Source organism: Electrona antarctica (assembly GCF_951216825.1).
Source record: "Electrona antarctica genome assembly, chromosome: 23".
Lineage (NCBI taxonomy): Eukaryota > Metazoa > Chordata > Actinopteri > Myctophiformes > Myctophidae > Electrona > Electrona antarctica.
In genome coordinates, this window is record NC_136804.1 from 1,500,391 (window position 1) to 1,527,492 (window position 27,102).

A 27,102-nucleotide genomic window follows, 5' to 3' on the forward strand; every position below is an offset into this window, starting at 1 on the left:
AATTTACCTATGATGTTAATAGTTTTATAGTTCGTTCATAGAGTTGCATAGTTAGACTGGGATCAATGTCTGTTTGTATACAAGACCATCATCATCATCATTTTTCGACCGCGGTCGAGATCATGGATTTCACAATGCCACGCCAGACTTTCCGGTCCTTCATTGCCATCCCCAGTTCCTGCTTACTGATGCATGTGTCCCTAGCGATGACATCAGGGAACAACAGTTTTCTACCTCTGCTGGTCTGCAAGACCAAGGAACACACTGAAAACGAGCCTCTGACTTTGTTGTCTTCGATCCCTCAATGTAACCTCCAAATCCATCAATGAATCAATCAACGAATGAATGAATGAATGAATGAATGAATGAATCAATCAATCAATCACTCAATCAATCAACACTAGTGTGTCACATGAAGTACACCTCCATCCCCCCCATTAGGTATAATTTTTTGGTATGACGGCTGCATGCAGGGATTGAACCCCCGACCTCTCAAGCTCAGGGCAGGCAATAACCATAAGGCCACTGATTATTGTTATTATTATTATTATTATTATTAGTAGTAGTAGTATTTGTAAGTAGAACAGATACATGATGATAAATACACTACTCATTGTGCAGAGGAAAGTGCATTATCCTCAAAGTTATGGCCTTTTCATAAAAGTAAAGACTACTAGGACAAGATTATTGACCAGGCGGGGGAGCTTTTTTTTAATAACCTCATGAATAAGACATCACAAGTCATTTAAACAAAGACCTATAGCCACAGCCACACTAAATTAGTACATAGCCTATATATAGGGCCTATAGGCTATATTACTATAACTTCACAACTTAGTCACACAGACGCATAAGCCACGCACGCACGCACGCACACACACACACACACACACACACACACAAAGAGAGTGTCCAGCACGCCAGTAGGTATATGATAAATGCAGCTTGCATGTAATTGGTGAGATAAAAGCCCAGTGCTCTATGCAGGCTACGGCCATGAATGCAGAGGTTTTTCTGCGGCTTTAGAAAACAGCATTCTTATGATAATGGTATAATGCTGGTGCTTTAGTTAATTGTGTAAAGGCAATAGTGGTGGGCACCTTTTGTTCTGGGCTCTCATGGGTCCAAAGGAGAGGGCTGGCAGGGGGATTATAACTTACATAGAACTTCTTAAATTCCCTAACAACCATATTTTATCTCCCGAAGATCTCCCGTCACAATTTGCATTCAAGTTGTGCTTACCTTATTAATTACATTAGTTATTATTATTATTATTAGGCCTATTATTATTACTAAAGTAGAAATTGGCATATCATACAAACTTATAAAGTTCAACAGGCCTGCTATAGTATCTGTGGTGTCTGATTATTATGAATACAATATTGTTTAGGCTATTGCTTTTCAGTTTTACCTTTCTTGAACTTTCAGCTTCAATGGCTGCCTGCAGTTCCTTAATGTCAAGTGTCAAATGAAACATGCAGTTTAATTGGCTTAAAATATAGGCCTATATAGTCGTTGCGTGCACGGCAGCCATAGTGAGTCTGGTAACACTTTAACATAAGAGCACAAATATATAGTTAGTCCCGAAGAGGAGAGAAATATGGTTTGTCAGGCAGGCAGCAGGCTGTTATGGAAGATAAATAGTCACACTTTGGGCCCTGCAGGCTCCACAGTCCACGGCTATCCTGATGGGCGGTGACGGCAGTTCCCTCATTGTTGCTATTGTTGGGTGACTGGGTTCACAGCGAGGCGTTTGAGGACATGAATATACGATTAGGCAGTGAGGAGAAGAAAAAAAAACAACAACATTAACTTGACTTGATTGACCGTTAGGCGATTCTCAACCTTTTTACATTTCAAGGACTCCCCGGTTTGATTAGATAATGTTGGGCCCAGCAGAGATATATACTGTGTTTTTTAAAACCACTTGAAGCCAGGCAGAATCCATATTGGGGGGGGGCAATAGTAAATCTAACAGCTCACAACGTTTCGCAAAGCAATGCGAGCGGTGAGCTTGCAAATCCACAGATGTATGTACACAGTGACTCAGTGAGTCGTGGTTAGGGCTACCATATAGGCTGTTTTTCCCAAGCTAATTAAGCCCATCATATTTTCATGTCTGGCTAATAAGAAAGTCCATTTACTTCTCAAGAGTCTTACTGGACTCTGGGCTGCTTGCCACACTGTCATCATTACACAGGTAGCCTATTTATAATCTAAACTAAGACATATAAAGTAGACGTTGATGACATGAGTTTAGTCTCCAGACATCAATACAGGCAACCATTGGAAACATATTTTCTGATATTTTTTAAATGAATAGCCTACGCGTGCAACATTTCATCGATTTATTTAGAGCCCACGGACGGAAGCACAAATAATTATGGTGAAATTACCAGATTTATAGCTATTTTTTAAAAACTTAATTTAAACTTGTGTTCCCGACTTGCTGAAAGAGGACACTCGCGTGCACAGAAAAATATTGAAGTGTATCAACCCATTAATTGTAACTAAATGCAAACGGACTGTCACAAGTCCATTCGCAGGCCTACACTCTAGGAGTTAAAATGAACACTGCTGACTCGAACTGTGTGTGTGGAGACGTGCAGTCTGTGCGCGCTTGGAGGCTGCCCTTGGTTACAACGAGGCCTTGGCTACAACTACTTACCACTAGTTTTTTTTATCTCCTGGCATCGGCCTAATAATAAATCGTGTCTTTAACGGATAAACTACCTTAAAGCGACGGGGACAAGTGTGTGTGGTCGCCGCACCTTTGCGCAGCGCTGGGAGCTTCCAGTGCGTCTGTGCACAAAGGCAGGAACTGAACTCAACTGACTGTGAGAGGAGAGCTGGGCGCTGCGCGGCCGCGCAATAAACAATCCCGGACTACAACCCCACCGACACGCAGTTGAAACCCGTCGAAAAACACCGCGATCGGCCACCGAATCGACAGAGACGCAGGTAAGAAGTGTTTAAACACGTTTCGGCGCGTCCCCGGCGCGGATCCGAGGGACGCCGATGCTTTTAAAACGCTTCGGCTTGAAGCTTCCCCGAGCGAGGTTGTTTTTTTTGCAGAAAATGGCGTCATCGCCCTCTTGTTTCAGCCTGACCACGGTTGGATGGGAGAGGGACGCTTTCGGCGACTCACGCCGGCCGCCGTGTGCGAGTTGAACGGCGTAGAATCCGACACCGCGCACGGCGAGATGTGATCGCTTCCACAGGATGGCCAGAACACGAGCAGGGTTGCGGTTTTGCTCGGTAGAAGGACGCGCAAAAACGTTCGGGTCACCGGTCCTGTGCGCCAAGGCTGCTTGCTTTGGAAAAGGTGGCACCGATCCGCAAAGCGCAGCGTTTTACATTCGCAATATATCAATCCCCGGAGGGGTTTGGCTCGTCCAAAGCACCGAGGACGGCTCGGTGTGATCGCCGAGGTGGTTAAGGACGTATTTGCGGGAGTGCTGTGCGTTGGCTTTGTGTGTATTTTATTCAGGTTAGGTCGCTTTTACGCCGCACTCCCAAAGCCACGGCTGCCATGCTGCAATCGTTACGAGGGGGGCCTCTCTCTCTCTCTCCCTCTCTGCCTTTTAACGGCTTGAAAGGTGCATTTTGTACTTGGCCTCTCCTTTTGATCAAGTTAAGCTGGGCTTTGTGTTGTTCCGAAACACTGGCGTGGTTTAGGCCCACGGTGTGGCCGTGTAAAGGGCGATTTTTAACGGGAGGGGATAATGGATGCGATGCAAATGGTGCCATGAGGAGGCTTTCCTGGCTGCGCTCTGGCTCGCTGATCGCCAAACGAGGGCAGCCTGAGCCCTGAATAAAATAAAACCAGGCTTTTGTGTTGTTGTTGTTGCACAAATCACGTAGTTTTAGCGCAACCCTGGGGGAAGTCCAGCGCCGCACTGTACAACCCGAGTGTTGATTTGACTAAGCGTGTACAAATGGAACGAAACGGACCCATCACGGGTCCATTTGGTTCCCTTTGTACACGCTGGGAGTTCAATTAACACCCAGGATTTCACTGTGTGCGCAACGATTGCGCTGTGGCCGCTTTGCGCAGACAGACCAAAGCCTGTATGTAGGCAGCTGCTTCAACCGCCGTCACCCGATTGTTTCTCTTGATATAATTCTCTTCTCTGTGTGTTGGCGAACCTTTTGTAAATAGTTGGGGACTCTTTTTTTTTTTGGATAACGGAGACACAATAGTAGGCTATATCCGTGCAGCGAGACCCTTTTATTGTGTCTTCCGGGGGCGCCGGGCCGGGGCGGACCTATATTCTTTGAACGCCGGGTCCCAAGTTGCACTTCTCCTCTCCGGCTTTGCCCCATGTCTGTCTGCTGTGTGTGCATGCGTCCCAGCAGAGCTTTACAGCCAGCTCTCTCTGGCCACCGGAGAGCCGCGATATAGCAGCGAGGCGATCAGGCGAGGCCACTCGGCTTTATGTCCTGCGTAGATCCTCCCACCTCACTAGAACCAAAAAAGTCCCAGGTCTGGATGGTTGTTGTGTTGAGTGATATAGAGAGAGATAGATATATAGGCCCCCTAGCTGGCCGAAGGCACACCGTCACGATCAAACCGAAACAAAACACGGAATCATATATATATATATACGGTTAGGGGGGGGGGGGGGATGCACATCGGTGCACAGCACCATTTTTTATTAAGTTTGCTGTCTGAGTTATGCAACCCACATCCTCACCGGAGCCCCCGCGGTGGTGGCGCGGTCGCTCGCGTGGTTCCCACACCGATCATGGGATTACGGTGCCCACTTGTGTTCGGTGGGTCTATACTCTCGCTCGACACGCCGCGCGACAGTGCATTACAGGAGGATCTGACATTTTTCGCAAATCACCATCAGTGTCATTTGATTTGCGTCACTGCCCGCGGCCTCGTGCACGCCCATGGGGGGCGAGATGGAGTTGCAAATGGAGACTTGTGTGTGTGTGCTAAAGGGGAACCAGACTCACAAACACGGACCCAAGCGGGCAAGACTACGGTAATGTATCTCGTCTCCAAGCGGGCGACGATCGCCGTGCGCAACCCGCTCAAGAAGTAGCAGCAGCAGTGAGTGAGTGCAGTGCACCGCCTTCGGCTCAGACGCGGAAGATCACAACACAACCCGGTTCGTCCCGGAACGGAACGCGATGGCCGTGCGTGGAATGCGTAAGAGGGGACGCCGTTTACTACACACATGATAGCCTGACGTCGGCGGGGCTTCGCTCCACTCGGCCGTGTCCTTCTTCCTACCATGGTGGTGATCTAACGCTAAACATGTGGGCCATTGTGGAAGTCCCCCCTCCCGTACGTGTGACTATGTCTGTGTCGATATCTCGTGAAAAGATGGATATCTCTCCGTCGTGCGTGGAAGAAACGCACCGGGTCATCGTGATCATGTGACCGTTAAACCTTCAAACAGCAGCAAAAAAAAAGCGTAACGCAATGTTGCTGAAAGGACATGATCGGGGACACCATCTTTTGGTTTGTTGTTTATTTTTTGGTTGGTCCGGACGCATTTCTGGTTTGGAAGCGAAGTGAACCCGAAGCGAAGGCGTGTATTTTAGTTTTGTTCCTATTGCGCTTTTGGGCACAGGCCAGAAAATAACCGATCTACAAGCTCACAACGCGTCGCCGCTGCGACGCGTTGTGAGCTTGCAGATCGGCTATTTTATGGGGAAGGACACCGTCGTACGACGGAGTGTAACGTTGTAAGTTTTGTGACTAATATGCATCGCGTTTTTTGGGCACACCGACCGCGCATGGCTCCGCCAATCCCAACACCGAGGGAAGTTACTGAAACGGCCATAACGGCTCAAATGGATGGATGAATTAAGAATACATTGGATGCATGTGAGCATTGGTCCGCTGTTTGCTGTGAGTTGTTGGTCCCATGATTCTGTTGGCCAAACCATGTTATTGTTGTCAGAATAACACATGGCACATGTCTACTTTATTATGTTTATAATGATATATCGTCTTGCTTGTTTTAGCAGTGTAACAATTAGAATAAGTAGGTGTACAGTGATGTGCCTCAAATGCTTTGAATTCATTGTTATGACAATATGGTGCTTCCAAGTTTTACACTGGTCTCCAAAAAGTTGCACCATGCAACATTATTTAGAACTTTTGTTTATTGATACATTTTTACTTTACAGTAGCCTAGGCTATACCTCAATCTAGGCCAGTGGTTCTCGCCAAATTAACATGTATTAGAACGTGGGCCCCCATCTGGAAATATTATGTGCCAGGGTTCCCCATACAAGTATATTTTTGTTGTTAAAATACATAAAATGTTATACATTTTCCCTGGAACTCCCTCAAGGACCCTGGGGGTCCCCAGACCCCCACTTTGAGAACCACCGCTCTAGATTCTAGACCGCAGGCACATATCTATTGGTCAATGGTCATGTATTTTTGTATGCTACTATTTGAATGGCTGTGTGTATTACTGAGACTTTTAAGTGTATTGACGTCCTATAATGACCAGTTCAAATTTCACAAAACCAATACAGGCAAACGGACATTCACTTTTGAATTATGAAAATCAAATGATTGCGTTTTGTCTCAAGTCATAGTAGAAATTTAGAATCAAAACGCTAAGAGGTGTCAGGCCTGTAGCCTGGTTATCACGGGTGCGTTTGGAAATTCGCACTGGCGTGCCCTCTTGTCGTTTGTTTATTCACTGCACACTGCGCCCCGGGTGTGCTCCTGAGTGCCCGCACTGACCGACCATACTCAGAACTTGGGGCTGTTCAGTGTGTGTGTGTGAGTGGCAGTGCGTCTCGAGCGCTCCCCGGCGGTGGAATTGGTCCATTGAGCTTTATTATTACACACGCATCAACATGTATAGACCAACAGCAGGTATAGGCTAATGTTAGGAATTACCGTTCAATGTTACAGGAATGTGTGTTGTTTTAACTGGTCGTTCGTAAATAAGCCACACCGCCCAGTGCACTCAAAAAACTGAACAGTGTGTACAGTATAGGCCAGAGGTTCCCAAAGTGGCGTCCGGGGACGCCCAGGGGTCCTTGAGGGAGTTCCATTTGTACACTCTCAGAGTTAAACTAACAGTGATTTTACAATATAAATTGGGGGTCACAGAGATAGAAATGCCATTAAATGGGGGTCGTAGACTAATGCATGTCAAACTGGGTGTCCTTGAAATTAAACGGGTTGAGAATCTCTGCTAGAGCCGTAAAAATCATCTCTTATGGCGGTCCCTGGCATATCTCTTCAAACGGGGGTCTGCGGGCTGATTTGTGTCAATTTGGGGGTCCTTGACATGAAAAGGGTTGGAAACCACTGGTATAGGCCACTGTTTACCAAACAGTGGGTTGGGACCAATTTGTGGGTCAAGTAAAAATCCCATTTCTTTTCCTACATTTATTTCTAATGCTTTTTAAATAGAAAAATGTAAAGTAATTTTATACAATTTAAAACAAACACATTTATCCCATAAATAAATACAAATATATGATTTAAGAAGTAGTGAAGTAGTGAAAATAACCAATCTACAAGCTCGCAAAACACGGCGCAATGCGGTTCAAGCCATACGTTTGATTTGATCAACTTACAATAATACTCTTAAGATAATATAATACTCGCAAGAGGCATTCCCTGCTTTTCCATTGGAGCTTCAGAGGAGCCTTTTCATGTCACTCACCCCCTAGAAGACTAACGGCCGGGCTCCACCAGACGCGTTGCGTCGCGTCAAAAAACGCACCGGTTCAATTTTAATGCACGCGTCGCGTCTCCGTCAACGCGGGCTGTGGAGCCACCCTTCATTGATTAAAAAGGGAACATTCCCTGACGGTGACGGAGACGCGACGCTGACGCGCCCGGTGGAGCCCGGCCGTAAGCCGTGGGCACACCACAGGGGGTGCACGCACCACAGTTTGGGAACCCTTGGTTTAGTAGAAGTAGACACAGACATAATGCACTAACAATCAATGCAATACTGTTTATGTGGAAGGGAATTAATGGAAGTTAGGAATGGAAGTCATTTTTGGAGTTGACATACATGTGTATATACTGTACCACGATATAGTCACACACAGTGGTTTCCAGATAAAAGTGTGTACAAACTGAACCTTGAGTAAAGGAATTTCAATTTGCTTTAATCTTAAAACACAACTGTGTTGTGTTGTAATATCGGTCAACTGAACATGGTTCAGTGTAGTGCCCGACCTATATATCGGCTACCGCCTCATTTGTCATTTGTCATATCGGGTCATATCGTATCGGTGTAATTTCTACCGATATGTAGACATGGGTATTACAATACATACCGATTGGTTCAGTCAAAGGCCGGGCTCCTCTCTCGTTTGGAAGTTCATTTGAAATACAGCCTATTTTATCTGTGCCAAACTGTAGCGTAGTCTGTCTGTCACTCCAAACTACTCAAAAAAAAATATATCTTGAATAAAGTCATTGGTTTAAAAAAAGCAGCTGTGTGTACTATAGTACTATCTGTCACTTTACAGTTACATAATCATAATCTGTAAAATTATTCGTGCGATCCGCACAGAAAAAGGCCAGTCAAAAATGCACTATATCTGTTGCATATCGGTTATCAGTGATTGTGCCCTCTCTAAAATTGGTTATCGGTATCGGTCACAAAAATCCATATTGATCAGTGGATCAGTGGTTCTCAAACCTTTTAGGGACATAAGACATTGTGTGTGTGTGTGTGTGTTTTCCCAAGCTCACTATGCGTCACATTGTGAGCTTGTCGAACGGCTATTTTCAAATAAATTTATTTTGATGCTATATTATTATCACACTTTGCTGGAGACCCCCTGGAACCCTCCCAAGGACCCTTGGGACCCCACTTTGAGAACCACTGGGAGAAAAGGACTTTTGATTTATTAAGTCATAATATGTTATGCTCAGCTTTCAAGTATACTGTAAACTGTATCTATATGTATAGTAGGCCATACACCTTATTAATCCATTGAGACCTGGAACGCATCCATGTCACGTTAGCGTTTAACCACATTAACCATTAACCCATTTTGGGTGGGAACCCCTTTTGGTGTTTTAAACATTATGTTATAATTTAGCTATTGAAAAATAGCAGATCTACAAGCTCATAGCGCGCCACCGAGTGGCGCGCTATGAACTTGTAGGTCTGCTATTTTTGAAAAATCGTTAAAATGTGCCTCAAATCTTTCCGAAAATTGTCATGATTTAGAAAACTTTTTTTTTTTAATTTCGACGTCAGGCCTGAATGGGTTAAGCATGGTTTACCTGACTCATAACAATCTCAGTAGTACCTGCACCCAAGCTCCTGCTCCCCAGGGTAAAGTTCCACCCCCAAAAGCCTGACTAAAAACAAGACGCCCATGCAGCACTTCTGACTTATTTATATCTATGATGATTATTGAAGATTCCCAAATTACCCCCACATGGACTCCCGGGTGGGGCTGGGGTAAAGTTCCTGCCCACCACTGTGGAGACTTCCGTCCGATTCGTCCGCAGTGCCACCGACTTCGGCAGGGGCCACAGGTTGGTCGGGGGGCCTATTGTATCAGGGATCGAGTGGAACCGCGAAACTCTTGCTGTGAAAAGAAGCGGCCTGGTGCTCAAATTATATCGGAGGAGACATTGTTGAATTGATTGATTGATTGATTGATTGAATACTTCATTTGGTAACCGGAGAACTTCGGAGAGTTCGTGGCGAGTTGTTAAACTGGCGAGTTCAACTTGCCAGTTTACCAACTCGCCGCGATTTAGTGCATTTTAGTTTTGCTTCACCTTCATTTAAATTGCATTGAATTGAGAGAGAGAGAGAGAGAGAGAGAGAGAGAGAGAGAGAGAGAGAGAGAGAGAGAGAGAGAGAGAGAGAGAGAGAGAGAGAGAGAGAGAGAGAGAGAGAGAGGATAGTTGTTTAGAGTTAACACTAGAGAAAGTAAGAATGCTAAAAGTTTAAACTAACTAAAGTACCAAAACAATGTAATTCATTAGTAAACAATATCTTGAAATGTTAGGCCTGCTTATCATTGGTATTCACATACTCACCTTTTTATCATCATCTAGCTGACCATTTAATTGCACAAAATAATTTGATCACTTTGGAAATGTACTAACATCTATGGGTTTGACATACTACCCTTATGAAGACAGCATGTTAGCATAACGATGAAGACAGCATGTTAGCATAACGATGAAGACAGCATGTTAGCATAACGATGAAGACATTGATGAAGAATGTTCGCCGCGGCGACTTGGTAAACTGGCGAGTTCTCCGGTATCCCTTATTTTGACAGAAATGTGTAACGGCAATGGAGTACAGTGAAACACTTGGTCTAAAAGGAATATCACCCAAAAAAGCCCTCGCAGCCTTGTTTCCATTCAGGTCCTATGTATTCGATTATAAAACATAATTAAATAAATACAAATAAACACAATTCTATATCATCACAAAACATAAGCCACTTGTCTACTCTAGTCTACACCCTCCCCAAAAACACTAGTAAAGGTTGCCAGTGACGGGGACTGTGTACACAACAACAATTTGATCAAATTACCCCGTAGCGCAGTCGGTTTTAAACCTACCACCAAGTCACAATCCGAGTCCCAGCCATGGCTTGCTACAAGGTTCTGAGAGCGGGCACTTAGTTGCATTCCCTTTGTATTATTTTTAAATGATTATTTAGAGAGTTTAGAAAGCTGAGGGGAAGCATAGAGCGAAGTACGTAAGGTATTGAATAGAAAACCAGCTAACGGTATCTGTAGATACAGAAGGCAAAGTCTAAATTGGCTAGTGTTCATTGTCCAGTCGCAGTAATTGGTACTCTTTGTTTTGAAGTACGTATTCATTATTTTATTTTTTTTTATCTAATGAAAGAATCTCTCCTGAATTGGCAAACTATATCTTAGAGATGGCTTTGGCTTCACGGTTCTCAGTATTCATGACTTTTAACCTGGCTCTACATTTTCAAAACATTTAAACATAGTAAATGGCACAAAATCTACAAGCTCACAGCGTGTCACAGTGTGAGCTATATCTGCATTTTCGGCTTCTTGTCATACAAAGAATGATAAAGGGCTTAAAGGGATAGTTCAGATTTTTTGAACTTAAGTTGTATGAAATACTTGCCATTAATATAGTGGTTGCAACTGTATTAATTGATTGCCCGAGTCCTGTGGTGGGAGTTCTGCTCTGGTTTTGGTGAAATATCAAGTAGTTCCGGTCATTTTGTGGGGGGCACTGGGGGCCACGCAGTAAAAGTAAATTAATCCACAAAACTAACGTCATTTGTATTGTTGACCTATTTCTAAAATATTAGTGCAACTTCCGTTCTTTTTTTACCCCTCTATCACACAGAACTATGTTTTTTGTGTCCATATCACTACGCCCAAAAAATAGTTCCATGTGATAGAGGGGTCAAAGTTAAACGAAAGTCGCGCTAATGTTTTAGAAATAGGTCAACAATACAAATTACGTTCGTTTTGTGGATTCATTTACTTTTACTGCGTGGCCCCAGTGCCCCCCACAAAATGACCGGAACTACTTAATATTGACCAAAACCAGAGCAGAACTCCCACCACAGGACTCGGGCAATCAATTAATACAGTTGCAACTACTATATTAATGGCAAGTATTTCATACAACTTAAGTTCAAAAAATCTGAACTATCCCTTTAAGGGGTTAATTCAAAGAACAAGACCTTATTATTATTATTATTATTATTATTATTATTATTATACATATTACCCACCTCTACAAGCCAGAGGCGATGGGCTATTGAGGGACATGCAGCAATTGCCTTCAGTGGGACGTAAATTGGTATCTGGGACAAAATAAGCATAGATAACAAAGTGGGTTATGTGGAGCAAAAGTATTGTGAAAAAATAAGGTTGGGTCGGAGCAGTCGAAATAACCCCCCCCCCCCCCCCCCCCCCCCCCCTGCACTGCCTCAAAATGTCACTTCTATACACCACATACAGGCGGCAGAAGGCCTGCTAGGTGATGCTAATGTTCGCTAGTGTTCTCTGAATTGATTTTTTTGGGCCCATTTGCCAGGGCCTCCGCTATCATGGCCCCGGCTTTCTTTACGTCGTCTCGGGAGACGTGGTGGGAGTTATGGCAACCTGAGATTAGCCCGGTTCCCGCTGGAGCAGGCAAAATTGCCCATCTCCGTGTCCACCGCACCACAGCCTAAAATTGACCAGTGTGGCGATGACGGAGTATGATTTGGTCGGTTTAGTCTAATAGAGAGTGGAGTAGAGTTTTTTTTTTATACTGCCATATGAACGAGCGGGGCTTGTGGGCCCTTGCTTCATGTGTAGCGTGCAGGAATGGAATAGCTCTGCATCCATGCATCGCACAGTGGCACAACCAACCAGTCACTCAGTCAGTACAAGTCAGCCAGTCGTATATATCCTGCAAACCAGCCAGATGAGAAAATAGTATAGCAGACAGCCAGCCATAGCCAGTAAGATAGACAGATCAAGTCAGCTGTACCATACATCATGCAGGATTGCAGGCCAGTGTAATTTCCACCCAGAAGCCAGTCATGTAAGCCAGCCAGGCCAGTATGTAATTGGCTAACTGCAAGATCCAGAGTCTTGGATCCACGGGGGTCTTTTTTATTTATACACTTGAAGAGTTAAAGCTATAGACCAGAACTGAAGTCAATTAATACAATGTTATTTAACCAATCTGTGTGGTGGTAGAGTATGGTAATACAATATAACCACGTGCACCTGCAGTGATTGGATGTATCTAGACTCCCTACTATATTTTGGACCCCGGTGTCGGGGAGGACAACTACTGGTCAATGTTGACATGCTGTACTGCCTGAAGCTCATGGCAGTCTGCCGTGGCCCGACAAGCTTGTCTTAGCTTAATGGTAGAAATATCTTAACCCATTTTGACCTGAGATCAGATTCTAAAAAAAATCTTCTACATCCTGACAGTTTTCTGAAAAAGCTATGTTTCTATGTCAGTCGTTCGATTTTTCAAAAATAGCAGACCTACAAGCTCGTAGCGCGCCACTCGGTGGCGCGCTATGAGCTTGTAGATCTGCTATTTTTCAATCGCTAAAGCATAACATAATGCTAACACCAAAAGGGGTTCCCGCCCAGAATGGGTTAAAAATGGTTGAAATATCTTAATGGTCTCTCGTGCAGGAATCCCGAGTAGACATAAAAGTTATGGATTTGCAGATTTAAATGTCATTTTGATCAACCAAACAGACATTATAGAAACCAGCCATCCAGTAGTTCAGTCAGTGATAGAACATGTCAGGCCAGAGTAACGTCCCCTCTTACAGCCAGTAAAGCAAACCAGTCAACCAGAGTGTGCAACGTCCACCCAGCAATAGTGAGCTTGTGACATAATAGCCATTGTCAGTAAATAAACCAGCTAGTCAGTTCGTTTTATAATGATGTCGTTGGCATGTCAATGGTGAAGGTGAACAGAGCAGCGTTTCTAAAATGGCATTGTCCCCTCGGAGTCACACTTTTCTGTATAGAAACCACAGCAGATGTGACTGTTATTGGACCCTCTCAGGCAAGACTTGGGTCCTCGTTCATCCATCATTCGTTCCCTCTCTGACTCCATGGCTCTTAACAGGCACCGTAGCCCCACTGAAGAGGGACTAACTGCCCCCAGATGGATGGGAGAGGCAGGGAGAGGGTAATGGGATGGGAGGGACAGACAGTGGATGACGGGAGAGGCAGAGAGAGGGTAATGGAATGGGAGGGACAGTGGATGATGGGAGAGATACGGGGTGATTTTATTTCAGGTGAATTTCTATAAAACATTTTTCTTTATTTAACTTTTAATTCTATTTATTTTTTTTTCTGGTCATTTTCTGTCATTGATTCTACCACTAGCCTGTGTGATTTCTGGTCTAGAGGGGCGGGTCATGCCGGTCGAAACGAGAACACTGACGTCACCAAATTTGGATAGACTCCCCTCGGCACTGGTTAGCGAAATACAAGTTGACTCCCACTTCCTATGCCACATTTTCCAATGGGTTTCCCCAGGCTTTTCTTTTTGAGCCAAATGCGAACGAAAATAAGCAAGTAGGCACCGAGGCTATTCTACAACTGCCTATGACACACAGTAGCCAGTGTTGTTTTTGGCAGCAAATTTCTATTTTAGTTTTAGTCATAGTCTCTTGAATGGCTTTCATTTAGTTTTAGTCACTATTTAGTCACCTGGAATGTTTTAGTGTTAGTCTAGTTTTAGTCGACTAAATGTCATAAGATTTTAGTCGACTAAATCTACAGTTGATTTAGTCGACTAAAATGTATTTTGGCGGGCCTTGATGCTGTCGTAATGACTGTTTTTACACTTGCTGAAAATAGCCGATCTACAAGCTCACAACGCGTCGCGCTGCGACGCGTTGTGAGCTTGTAGATCGGCTATTTTCAGCATGCAACCAAGTGTAAAATGACTCATACTTGATCTCTTGTCCACTAGTCCCTTCCTAACATTTTAGTCTAGTTTTTATTTGTTGACGAAATTGTCGGTATATTTAGTCTTAGTTTTAGTCATCATAGGTTAGTTTTCATTTAGTTTCCATTTAGTTTTCGTCAGTGGAAAAGGGTAGTCGACGAACATTTTTCGTTTTAGTTTTAGTCGACGAAAACAACACTGACAGTAGCCCCCTAGTACTTCAGATTCAAAAGATCCTGTGCTCTTTTGTGGCCAGATGTAATTTCCTGGGTTTTAGTAGGACTATAGTAAATAATAAAATAAATCGCTGTCAATTTCTGTAAAAACAAAACATATTTAGCCACTTGTTCCAATGCCCCCCTGTCAAAAATAGCTAAAATCGCTAAAACGAAAGATAGCAGCAAATGAAAAAACAATTCACACTAATCTTTTACTTTCATTAATAACAACCTAAAACATAAAAAGAAAATCCAAGTTTTCCTTTAAAGTAAGTAAGTAGAAATACCACTCTGTTACAAGGCCTATTGAAAATGTCACTTGAGTAAAAGTACAAAAGTGTTGGCATATATATATACCTACCTATGACAGTATCAAAGTAAATGTACTCAGTTAAATTCTGACTGCAGCTTTAGCACCACACCACTGGACATGAATGAAGTGTGACTGATCGTAGCCCATGGTGGGCACAAGCTCGGGCTATAAACTATAAACATTATGAGACATTTAGAGAAAGAGAGTGGAGCCAATAAGCACGGCGGGGGGGAACGTGTCTCAGTTCACTAAACGTTGTTGAGCAATTTTAAACTGGGCAGAGCGGAGTCCCGCGATCTCGCCGTTTGCCAGATTGCGTTAGTTTTCTCCAAATTAGGTCAAATTGACGTGTGTTTGTGTGTATTCTTTTGCATTTTAGACAAAATTATTTGTTGTCACAAAGTTTGTTTTGGGAGTAATGTATAGCGCCCAGGCCAACCTGCTGCTGTGTGTGTGTAAACTGTGTATTTCAAGCTTTTCAGTATTTGCCATGAAATCGGCCCAGAAGATAATTAGCTGCCACAGAGTTATGTTTGAAATATATTGCATTGCATTTCTACATTGTGTGTGTGTGTGTGTGTGTGCGTGTGCGTGTGTGTGTATTGCATCAAGTCATTTGGCTGGGGACCCCATAGAACCGTCACAAGGAGCCCTGGGGGTCCCCAGACCCACGGTGTGAGAACCACTGGTGTATACAATGTCCAGGGGAGATAGGGGGCATTATGAAGGGTGGGTGGACACTGGACAGGTCTTCCATAATGGCTAAAGAAATTACTTCATCTCATGGCTTGAAATTTAAAGCTAATCATAGGCTACATATGCTGAACATTGAGCGGCTTATGGAAGGCCTCTATTACTTTAAATAGGACTACTAGGGCAAATACAGTAGCCTATAGCAATAAGCAATTCGTACGTGTCAGTGTTGTTTTCGACCGAACTAAAACTAAGACGAAAAATGTCCGTCGACTACCTTTTTCCACTGACAAAAACTAAATGGAAACTAAACGAAAACTGAGCTACGATGACTAAAAACTAATCGGCATCAAAGGCCTGCCAAAATACATTTTGTTCGACTAAATCAACTGCAGATTTAGTCGACTAATATCGTATGATATTTAGTCGAGTAAAACTAGACACTAACACTAAAACATTCCAGGTGACTAAAATGTGACTGGAACTAAATTAAAGGAGCATTCAGTGATTTGGGTGATTTGGAAAACCACCCAGTCCGCCCCGGTAACAAAATGTGCACATGCACGCTCTACAGTGGGGGGAAGTGCAACAGGCCAACAGCATGTGCACCAAGGCCCGCCCCCACTCGATCATGATTGGAGGAAGGCCCCTCTCATCCTGATTGGATGAAGGCTTTGCCACCCGCCACCAAAACTGAAACTAGGGTTTTTTGACCCCAGGGGCTCACTGTGGACAGGGAGGAACTCCTTATATGGTCAGCACACTCTATAGTAGGGAGGATTATCCAGAAAAAAAGAAAAAATAAGTGATATTTGAATTAAGTCAAATCACTGAATATACCTTTAAAACTATTGAAGAGACTATGACTAAAACCAAAATCTAAATTTGCTGCCAAAAACAACACTGATTCGTGTCAAGCCCCATTTTTTTTGACTCATCGTTATGTTGCAGTAAACAGTAAACACCAATACAAAGTTGAGCAGAAATGAGCATAAAACAATTTAATTAGACGAGACACATTTCATGAATGGATGGACTCTACTGTGAGTGTGACCCAGTAGACTGTAAGTGACTGAGTTCACTGACTGTTTCCAGTAGAGTAGACAGACCCCATGTCACACTGCAACGTGTTGTGAGCTCGTAGATCTTATATCTGCAATGTTTGCCTATATATCATGGCATACCCAGAATGGGGAGGGAAGCTATTCTCCATATGCAGACCGCGGCCATCTTACCATATAAGTTAATGGCAAGGTGCTACCCTAGGTGCAACTTCCATTGGCAGCCCATTCATCCAAACAGAAAAGTCCCATCTGATTGTAATAAACGACGTCAAACTCACCAACATTGCAGCTGTACGGAAAGCTTGGATTATTCTCTTTCTATCCTCAAAGTGTTTGTTTCATAAAAAATCCACCGTAGACATGTTATGAGCTACTTTGTGTCCTTGCAGGTGATTCTTTTTCTAAGTGCTGGAGTTTGGAAGTGCTCGTTAGATATCACTCAACTGCCCTGTGCACCACCTGTTTTGAATTAGCACATAATGCAGGAGGCAGCAGGAGGTTGCTTTACTGACAACGAGTGCTTCCAAACTCTGATGGAAACATGGCCGCGGTCTGCGAATGGTCAATAGGGTCCATGTCATTAGGTGTCTTTCTATCAACTGAGCTGTCATAGTGTGATTTAACTAATGGTCGAAGTTGTGTGCCATATATGTTGCACCTGATCCATTTGTCACACCGTTGTAAAATGTGACACCGGAACAAACAAAAAAATAGTATAAGTCTGGTTTTGGTGAGCTCTGTTAGATGCAATGATCCTTACATCAGGGGTGGGGCTGTAAAGGGTTTTATCCACATGCACCCTATCCTGTCCCTATCATGTGTCTAATAGCCTATTAGGTGAACATTCTGCAAAATTAGCAGATCTACAAGAGCTTTTTTTGTTGTTGAAAATGACAGTGCAAATTAGACTCCAGCGCCATCTCGCGGCGGCTGAGTGCACGGGCCGATACATCACATAACGGTTATACATTGACTAATAGTATATTAGTTCCATTCATAAAACTGTAAATGTGCTTTTTATCTCCACGATTGAATATTTTATGAGCATCCTCTGCTCTGGTACTATTTTGTGTGTTTCTACGCACAGGGGAAAAAAATCATTCTGGTTTGAATAATGTACCGTAAATACCAGCGAATGTCTTGACCCCCATCCATGCTGGAGAAGAGGGTATAATTCATTCCTGCTGGAAGACACTTTTTTTTTGGTGAAGAATTGGCAGATGGATCCGTCATCTGTAATTTTTACAGTAGGTCGGCAGCGGTCTGTAACAATGTTATTCAGACTGTATCTGTCCGAATATGCATGTGTCTCCTACAGAGTCTGCCCAAACGTCGTCGCTGTCGGGTGGAAACCTTGTTTGTCCAAAAACTGTAACTTTTCAGGAAACGGGGGAATAATAACCTGTGTTCCAAAGCATCAAATGTAGTTATTATTATTTGATCACAAGCTCTTGTTAATATACTTTTCATTGGTTCAATATTTATAAAACCCACAGACACACTCAAAAGGATAGTTCACTCCCAGAATGACTTTTTCTTATCAATTACTCAACCCATGAAGCCTTGAATTCATGGTCATTTGATGACTCATAGAGACTCAAAGAGTCTCCGCCAGTCATCAAATTATTGGCTTAGGAATGCGACAAATAGATTTTCTAAGTATTATTTTGGGTGAGATGTCTGTCTGTGTGTGTGTGTGTGTGTGTGTGTGTGTGTGTGTGTGTGTGTAATCCACGTAACTCGAGAACCGTTCGCCCCACCGACTTCAAATTTGACACGCGCGTTCCACACCACCGCAGGGGGTGCGGTGCCCGGTGTCGAGTCGGTCGGACCCACGGTTGTCCAGAACCGCCCCAAAAAGGCCTCTGCCCGGACTCTGGACCGGGCCCCTGCCCAGCGTCCATATATGGAGCTGGCCTGTTCTGACCTCACAACACTCCATATTTGGGCATGCCTGACACAGAACTCCACAAGCTGACCTGTTTTCTGACAGCCCAACACTCCATATTTGGGCATGGCTGACACAGAACTCCATATATAGGAATAAAGGGAGTAAGGGGACACAGAGAGACATACATAAATCATATATGGATCTGGCCTGTTCTGACGTCTGCATAGACTCCATATTTGGGCATGCCTGAGGCCAGTGCCCAAAGGGCACCGCTGTAGAGGCTCCAACACATAATATCTGGGTGGGTCATGCATTTCCAACTTGCATCGTTCCAAGTAGGCCAGTGGGCGCCGCTGTAGAGGCCCCACGGGCACCGCTCTAGTGTTAAAAAATTGCAGAAATGGCAATAATAATAGAAATAGCTCAACATGTCGCAAGCTTGTAGATCGGCTATTTCCGCTACTTCTTTTGTGACAAAGGAAGCATTAATTTATTAAAAAAAAAAAAAAGAAAAACATTGAGAAAAAAAGTTGAATGGAAACCAGATTTCTGCCTGACAGTGACGATATGGATAACATACTATTGACACGTGACAACATGGCGTCAGTGGCTCAGGACGCATCACTTGAGAATCGGAAGGTTCCCGGTTTGATCCCGGGCTCCCCCTGTTGTTGTAATGCACATTGTAAAGTGCTTTGGATAAAGGTGCCGTATAAAGGCACCATTTACACTATATTGTTGCTGTCGGTCAGAAACCTCTTATCTCCATATTGCAACGTTTCGTTTATTTTTTTTATTTGTTCCCGTAAATGAATGATCGTAAAAGCATCAGATCTGTAAGCTCGAAACGTTAGCGCAACTTTCGTTCAACTTTGACCCCACTATCACATTATTTTTTTGGTCGTAGTGATTTGGACACAAAAAACATAGTTCCGTGTGATAGAGGGGTCAGAAATGAACGCAAGTTGCACTATATGGTAGAAATAGGTCAACAATACAAATGACGCTAGTTTTGTGAATTAATTTACTTTTAATGCGTGGCCCCCCCAGTGCCCCACCACAAAATGACCGGAACTACTAGCAGAACTCCCACCACAGGATTCGGGCAATCAATTAAAACAGTTGCAACCACTATATTAATGGCAAGTATTTCATGCAGCTTAAGTTAAAACATTCGGAACTATCCCTTTTAAGAATGGCAAAAGTTAGAAAAAAATTGCATTCATAAAGTTGACGTCCTAAAACGTTGATGTCCTCACAAGTACAGTAATATGAACCTGTGTGTGTGTGCGTGTGTGCGTGCGTGCGTGCATAGGCGGATTATTTTTTTCTTTTTTTTAATAATTTGAAATTGTAAAGTATTGCAATCCAATTCAAGTGAGATTTATGTTTAGTTATTGCATATTTAGTATTATGGTTAAAACATTGAGAGCTTCTGCTCTGCTGACGCTGTGTTGTGAGGTAGCTGTGGAAACCCCTGCCAATGTCCACTAGTTGTCTGTCTGCCTGCCTGCCTTTCTCTTTTGGGGGGGCTGGGTACCCCAAAATTACAGCGAAATTAAAACAAAATACGACAATTATTTTCCAGCCGCACGACCGAAATGCACCACGCAGCCCAGGGGGGCCCTGTAATTTTGTCTATCCCGTTAGGAGGGTAAATCCGGCCCTGCGTGCGTGCATTGTGTCCTATGAGAGGATGTGAAACGGCTCTATTAGGAGGCAGTCCTGCCAGCCCTCCACTACACAGCTGGGGGAAATGACCTGCTGTCTATTTGAGAGGGCCGCGTGCCAGGGACGCCACCGCTAAGATTTACTGGGAGATAATTCAGTGTGATACCAGATAATCCACACACACAATCTACTGGCCAAGAGTGATAGGATAAAACAAATCGTTACAAAGAATTGACCTATAGCAAAGCCCCTCCCCAAACTGCTATGGTCCAATCACAGCTAAGCGTAACATGGGTTAGACAAACCTCTCCACCAATAGTTTTCCTATATGTTAAAAAAATGTTTTAAAAGTCACACACATATTTTTCCAGTGCATATAGCAGGCCTTGTTGACGGAGTTGGAAGAGATTTCGAAGGTCTGGTTCCAAAAATGAACCAGTATTTAATGTGTAAAATCCATGATATTTACATTGGAATGAATGAGCCCGGCTGGAAGTGGACAGTGTCCAAGTGGGAGAGGCCGTGGCTTAGCTATAGGTGAATTGCTGTAGTCCGGAGTTTATCCAATATTTTCTCCACTTCTCTTGCGCACGCACTCACGCATGGTCGCATGACGCATGCACACACGCACGCATGGTCGCACGTATGCAGTATGCACACGTACCCGTGCATTTGCACACACACAGTTTTTGGATGGCTGAGATGCGAGGGACTCGAGTTGGTCATCTTGCACCAATATGTATTTTTTTTGTATTGAAAATGTTATTACCGGTAGCATACTGCTGCTGGTTTCTAGTAGCTATTAATTAAATAAAGTTATTAAACGATGATTCATAAATAACTACTCTGAGACAAGGCAAGTCGGGAGTGCATAATAATTGTCCCCTTGCGCAAAAGATCGCGATCAGTTGTCAAAGTAGTTGCTGTGACCGCCGTTGGAGCGCTCAGAGAAGTACCCGCTTTCACAGTGCTAATAATAACGTTGAATATTACATATATCAGTGAGTGATTTATAAATGATCAACGGCCTACTTGGGAACGATGCAGGTCAGGAATGCATGCCTCGCTTGATGTGTACACGTTGTCAGAGTGACGGTGCCACCATTCAACCGATCGACCAAATATGGAGATCCCAGATGTCGTCAAAGGCGTCTTGTTGATGACGTGCATGGAAATGAACGGGAGACTGACAGGCCATTTTAAATGTTATTTCTTTTGTGGCTTTTGCCTTTATTTTATATTTTTTTATGGAGGGACAGACAGTAGGCTGACAGGAGATGGGGGGGGGGGGGGGGGGGGGGGTGAAGTAAGGGCCGTCGGGATCAAGAGTCGAACCCGCGGCACACTGCCAGACTGGATTACCAGCCAAGGTGCCTGGACCGCTGAGGCCCGACAGACCATTTTAGAGTTTTGTGTTGACTATATTAAAATAAAAAGTATAGAAGCTCACAGCGCAGATGAGGAAATATGATAGATATTTCCTCATCCGACGCCTCTTCGTCCTCTTCGTCCTGTGGTGTCAATCTGGCACGTTGGAAGGTGGCTTGCCTACAATAGCTAGCATAACAGTGGTCCGTTGCTCTATCAGGTCCAGGTAGGACATGAGGTTGTCGTCCATGATCCCTCCAGAGCCGGACTCGTCCAAACGCGACTTTCCCCTCAGATCAATCGTATTCAATATGCCGTTCGCCAGGTTTTTGATCTGCAACATGGTGGCGTTCGTGCTGTTGAGCACACGCAAAGTCTCTTCTATTTTTAGTGTCCAACTCTTTCTGGCTGGCCGCCGTGTCTCTCATCGTGTCCCGATGCAGTGTTTCGGGATTTAAGTCCTCGGGTTTCATCCACCACTCCTCGTGTACGTGCAGTCCCACTGACAGACAATATTGTACACACCACCACTTATAGCGGTGCCCACTGGCGCGACGCACAAACGTGACGCAAAGCTCTACCAATCCGTGAAGCCGATGATGGGTTGGGTTGGCCAATCAGTGAATCATGTGATGATGCCCACACGCCCCACGGAAACGGAGACGTGGCGTTTCCGCCACAGACCCGCGGACAGACAGATTGAGACATACTGTACATATACGTGCCTTTTCAGACCTCGATAGCCATTGGTCAGACCGAATTCGCTCTCGGCACTGTAGACCCCCGCCCATGTTGTGGGAAATATGTATAGTATATTGTTCCATGCTAGTCTGTCTGGTCGTGTTTGTGAGCAACGACACCTTGGCCTGAAAGCCTGTCTTAATCCAATCAACCCTTTGATCAAGCTGTATGTAAAAGACCATGTCACACCTATTGTTTGTTATGAGACCCTGCTGGGCCTGAATAGGTATCGCTAGGTAGGTCCTGTCTCAGGAGGGGGGCGGACAGCCAAGACAGTCAGGGCGTCTGTATTGTATTGTACCTTTGTGAAGGTCATGTTTATCTGTGGACTTGCTTCTGGGGTATAAGAGAGGACTTACGGAGAAGCTGAGGAAGGCCAGTGGGATGGAGACGACGAGAGAGATGTACTGAGAGAGAAAGTTTGAGTGATACAGGCTAAGCCTGGTGGACTGAGAGATGTTGTTTGCTTGTTGCTGTTCTTCTGAATAAACTTCTAAGATATACATTCACCCGGATGGACATATATTATTTCCATAACATTACGACGCCGTCACGGCCCACACACACAATACACTTCAGTGGACAAAACAAAAGAACTAGACGACACTACAACATTTCAGATCACTAAAATATGACTAAAACGAAATGGAATTTTACCCCAAAGACCAAAACTAAACCAATCAATCAATTTGCTGTCAAAATCAACAGTGGTGTATGCAGGCTAAGCAAGGCATTCTCTCAGCTCTCTCTCTCTCCCAGCAAGCCAAATGACGTTATGATGACGTCCTCCGGTGACGTTCAGGACTAGGCCAGATCACAGCCCATACGGGGATGATCTTTACGCCATTTCCAGTCCGGACGTCTTCACCAGTTTTAATAATATAGCTTATTCTGGGCCAGATCTGACTAGTTATGATATGACTTAAGTGGATCTGGCCTCGATCGGACTCTCTGTGATTCATCCAGGGACGTCCGTCTTAGTGGGCAGAATGTATGTTGGTTGAAATCGGGTGATATTCTGGGCCAGATGTTACTAGTCTTGGTTTGACTTGATCTGGCCACAATCAAGACGTCACTAATTTGTCCAGGTCCTGACCATGCTTGCTGGGCTCTCTCTCTCTCTCTCTCTCTCTCTCTCTCTCTCTCTCTCTCTGCAGTCAGTCAGTCAGTCAGTCAGTCAGCCAGGTTGATGCTCTCATTACCAGAGTCACTACGCACCTTGTCACCATGGCAACACCCTGATTGCATTTAACTTGTTGTGTAGTACTGTAATTATATACATATTTAATATATTTCTTTGGTGGGGATTGGTGTGTGGGGATGGTGTGTGTGTGTGCGTGCGTGCGCGCGTGCGTGCGTGCGTGCGCGCGCCACGCGCATGCTTGTCTGAGTGCACTCCTCCACATGTGGGTCGATCTGTGTCGACGGCGACGCTGCGTACTCCACTGATGCATGTAGCCTGCACCCTTAACCCATTGAGACCTGGAACGCATCCATGTCACGTTAGCGTTTAACCACATTAACCATTAACCCATTTTGGGTGGGAACCCCTTTGTGTTTTAAACATTATGTTATAATTTAGCTATTGAAAAATAGCAGATCTACAAGCTCATAGCGCGCCACCGAGTGGCGCGCTATGAACTTGTAGGTCTGCTATTTTTGAAAAATCGTTAAAATGTGCCTCAAATCTTTCCGAAAATTGTCATGATTTAGAAAACTATTTTTTTTAAATTTCGACGTCAGGCCTGAATGGGTTAAGGGCCTTGCAAACGGGGAGCGATAAAACACGCCTATATAGTTCATTTTCAATGAGACCTGCGTTTTTTGCTCGGAGAAGTCGCGGTGCGACAACGCAAGCGTATTTACGTGAGCCCCGTGAATTTGTTTGCGCACGTGTTCGTTACGTGCACACGCCCCTCTTCAACAGACCTGGAGGAGACCTGTCGTTGATCCAGGCAACAACGCCTGCGTTCCTCGCTTCACGTTTGCAAGGCCCTTAAAGGTGTAGTGAAACGGAAATGGTGGACATTTATTGTGAAGTTTCAAGTTGAAACACCGCTATGAAGTTTCTGAACCAATCAGAGCGTCGCATCCCTTCAGGGGATGGGACGGTAGCTAGGGGCCGTAGCTATGCTGCTGCTATGCTACGCAGGACAGCGTGTGGATGTTTGTTTACAAATCAGACAGTCGTCCAGCTTTACCAGTTTACTCTTATGTGGCTTATTTCTACCCTATAATGTTTTCAGATACATTTTTTATAGGGCCGGGACTTTAACGCGTTAATTGAGATTAATTAACTACAGAAAAATTAACGCGTTAAAAAAATTAACGCATTTTAATCGCACTATTTTTTTCACCGCGGAACGTTGTCACTGGACAGTTTTCAGATGGACCGGCGCACCACCCAGTTCACCGAGTGAAGTGTCCGTTGTTACAGGGAGTGGAAACCACCCCCCTTTAGAATGGTATGCCCCAGCAGCATTGGGGGAACAATAACACCACCAGACAGTTCACCAGACCGGGGGAAGCCGCTGAGATCACTTTGCTTGTCCCCGTGGATTGGAAATAGGATTTAAAAGGCTATCCGATGATAGCGTGGATTACAGCACAGTTGTGTGCAATTATTCAATAAAGAATTCGCATATCACCGAAGACCGCACCTCGTCAAGCCTCCAGTATCGGCTCGATGCGAAACATGTTGCATGTTGCCTAGCCTGGAAGCTAACGTCAACAACAGTAGCTCTGGTCCTTAGCGTAGTTAGGAATCAGGAGGAGTTCTATGGTACTTAATTTGATCCTTTCCCCTCACACCCACGGAAGTGCAGGCTGTGCAGCCCCTCGTTTTTAGCACAAAAAAATATGTGAAAGCCTACTTTCCTCCTTCTAACACTATGGATCAGAGCTAACGTTATTCCAACTACCAGTAGCAATTCAAGGACCCGACCAGATGACATGGTTTCTAACTAAACGGTTATGGCCAAATCAAATGTAAAATCTGTGAATGGCTGTTACTGTATGTCCACGGAAGAAACACAGAGGTGCTTTCTTATGGTCATGTCACATATTTGCTGCACCAAGCCCCCCCCAACCCTGTGGAATGCATTCCCCAAACTCTCAGAAACATGCCCCCACCATCCAAACCTTCAATATTGCTTTCCCCAGCTATTTCATCTATTTAATTCCTTAGTGTTTTTCCTCTAATAAAGTTGGTTTTGATTTATCATGTCCCCCTTGTAAAGCATTTTTGGGTACTCAGAAAAGCTCTATATAAATTATTAAATTTGAGATATTATAATTTATTACCCCTATTATTACTACAAAAACAATGTTTTATTGCTTAAACTTATGTATTCACTATTCATTGATTCACTAGTATACCAAAATCCATTTAAAAAAATAGCTTTCTCACTGTTCTCGGGTCAAATAATGATATGCGATTAAAATGCGATTAATCGAGATTAATTAACTACAAAGCCTCTGATTAATTAGATTAAAATTTTTAATCGAGTCCCAGCTCTAATTTTTTAGCGTGATGATTAAGTTGAAACCGAGTAATACACTCCCTGGATGTTATCTTGAATGGGAATAAAAACGGAAGATGTTTGTAATCAGTAGCAGCTGTGCAGCCTGTGCTGGACGGATGCGGAGATATGGGGAATTAAACAGGTGAGCTTCATTTTTATTGGCTTTTATCGATGTGGGCCTCGACACGTCATCACGCAGCACGTTTTTGTTTTCAGGAAGTGGACGTTTGATATAAAAACACACAAAAATTAGAATTTTCTCGTTTTTTTGGCATCCATTGTTAGGTATGCCCATATGATGACCACGGATATGGTCTAAAAGTGAAAAACGTATTTCACTACACCTTTAAGACTCACTAAAAGGAGGGAGGACGCAATCATGTCACCCTCTGGGGGTCCTGGGATGCAATACTGTACTCAGTACCGTACTCTGTCTCTAACGTAGTAGTAGAAGTATAGGACTCATAAAATGTCCTTGGGACCCATCTAAAAGACCACTGTAATGGGTCCTGGGACCCATTACATTGAAAACCTATTTACCTCACTGGTACTCCGACCTGCTGTTTAAACTGCTTTTGGAATTGTGTGTGTGCCTCACTGCTTGCTTGCATGTATATATACTATGAACTTATTTGTGCGTATTCTAGTAAGCGTGTGTGTGTGCGTATTCTAGTAAGCGTGTGTGTGTGTGTGTGTGTGTGTGTGTGTGCGTGCGTGCGTGCGCGCGTACGTGCGCGCCTGTCCTGTGTTAAGCTTTGTCAGCAGCAGATTGCAGCTTGTCAGGTTTTTGTCTCAGAGGCTCACTCGCGCACACGCGCACACACACACACACACACACAGGACCGCTGCTGGCCATTTGGGTGCCCCCCCCTTCCCCTCCCCAGACCGGGTGGGGAGGAGGCTCTGAGCAGATCCACATGGGCACACATGCAACTCGAGGACGCATGTGTGCCCTGTGACTCGTTATTATTCGGCGGCGTAGAAAAGTCCACGATCGGCTTGGCGCATCTTTATCCCATTCTGGACGGGAAACCCCTTTTTGGTGTTTTATTTTAACTAAGGCATCGTGTTATACTTTAGCTATTGAAAAATAGCAGATCTACAAGCTCATAGCGCGCCACCGAGTGGCGCGCTACGAGCTTGTAGATCTGCTATTTTTGAGAAATCGTGAAATTGCGGCACAGATATTTGAATATAATATTTATTTCAGA

At 44.2% G+C, this 27,102-nt stretch overlaps 1 protein-coding gene across 1 annotated transcript in view; it reads left to right on the forward strand.

Annotated features, from left to right (window-relative positions):
* Nucleotides 1-2,650: 2,650 nt before the first annotated feature.
* The window catches only part of LOC306916323 (uncharacterized protein), a gene marked incomplete at its 3' end in the record, with an annotated part of 42,334 nt that continues 17,882 nt past the window's right edge, over nt 2,651-27,102 (forward strand). Inside the window, exon 1 of the mRNA XM_079494157.1 lies at nt 2,651-2,961. The remainder of the gene's footprint in view (nt 2,962-27,102) is intronic.